The following is a 1,858-nucleotide window of genomic DNA, read 5'->3' as shown; positions in this document are numbered from 1 at the left end:
ATTTTCATTTATGTTTCTTCAATTGTTGTTAATGCACAACCCACTAAACGGAACCTAAATCTAGACTTCATTCACCAGCAAAGTGCCATATTTAAGTCATTTTCGTACAATCACGATCTCATACATGGTAAATGGGTCAAGATCTGACTTGTGTTTTCTGTTATCTCTCTCGATGAGAGTGTTACACAGGCAGATTTTTGCATGCTTATAGGATAAGTTGCACGCTAGGCATAAGATGCAGAAGAGCATGGGAACAGACTATACACGTCATAGTAGTTTAAGGAAACTTCCTCAACCCAGCATGCTCTCTCTTTATTTCTGTCTTTCCTAAATTCTTTAAGGGAATAATGCAAACCTACTAAATAATATTTTGTTATATGTTTTGGTTGTGAGTCATTCTGAGCCAAGATGCTCTAACTCTCAACCAGAAAGTAGCAAAGACGCCACAAAAGGTTCGCACATTGAACACTAAGTGGCATAAGGGCTATGAGCCACAACGGCTAAGAGCCATTTGTTTTTTCAGCGGGGTAAGACCCAACTGTTTGCATTTCTTGGGTGATTGTTCTCCAGCTTGAATAGATTTACCCAGGGGAGTACCCATCGATGATAATGGACAAGCCAGAGTCTTGCCATTAATACTGTTTTGGGTGCGACGCTCAAGTTGATTGTCCGATCCTCTTAAACTCACATCAATTGATCTATACCATAGAGTATAGATGTAGCAAACATTTCAAACAACATAGTTGTCCATAAGATTTAGGAGTCTTGCTCTGCGTGGATCTCCTGCTCTCTCTATAGCACTACGAGTGTCTATGGAAACACAGTTTTGGGGTAAGACCCAGCGGGTGATTACTAAATCAATGCATAGGCATTGAGGATCATAGCTTGATCTATCACAGTTATACTTTCAAGAAAATAATTCTGCAATCTACCACGGGGTAGTGGACAAATTCAACTTTTCCAGTTGATTCCAAAGGGATGTTTCAGCTAGAAATATTTCATCCAGCTTGCTCTTTAGCCACGTGACAAGGTCATGTAAGAGCCTAGCATTCTGAGCAAGTTTTGTCACTTTCTCCTTTCATTGTTCATTAGGATACTATGCTAGGTTTGATTCTTGTTGAAACAGTTATAGACCTACATGGTAGGGTTTTGTTTGGCACATGTTGTCACATGGGATACAACATGGTCTACGAACTCAAGGAGTTCGGTTTAGCCAGTGTGGAGCATGGATAATGAGGGTCTCTCTCATGCACATCGCATGCCTGTTTACGGTTACCTCCACACCCAAGTACATCTTGTACTTGCAGGATGTTCTTTTTTCAGACATCCTTACATGAGACATATTCCACATGTGGAGAATATGAGCCTTTGGGACTAACACTGGCACCGCTACTTCAATTATGTGTTGCGACGATGTCCCTCGGTGCTGGTCAAATATGTTTTCTAGACCATTTTTAGCACGATGTATCATGAGCAATTTTGATGGCCAGAAATTGTTGGATACTTAGAATGACTTGTTAAGGTACAAGTGCAGCTAAACAACATTACAGATGGTTGTTTATGCATATAGCAAGGCTATGAGTTGTTAATGAAAAGATTTCATTGTTTGCACCTAGAAGTGATTACTATTTCACCTTCTATTATGGTTCAAACATTTCAACAAGGCTTGCAAATGACTACAACTGCAAGTATTTAGTTTCTTTTCAGAACTATTTACATTCCTTTTTAATGTGTGCTAGGAGCATCACATTCGCCATAAGTTTGGCAAAGATGATCATGGATATACAGGCTCGGATCTATTTTTTGCTAAATGCATGCACACTAGGTGTTATGGGCCCTAGTGTTTAGCAAATTTTGA

This window comes from Adiantum capillus-veneris, chromosome 12 (genome assembly GCF_014529385.1).
Source record: "Adiantum capillus-veneris isolate H3 chromosome 12, ASM1452938v2, whole genome shotgun sequence".
Taxonomy (NCBI): Eukaryota; Viridiplantae; Streptophyta; class Polypodiopsida; order Polypodiales; family Pteridaceae; genus Adiantum; species Adiantum capillus-veneris.
Note: the sequence above shows the minus strand (reverse complement) of the source record.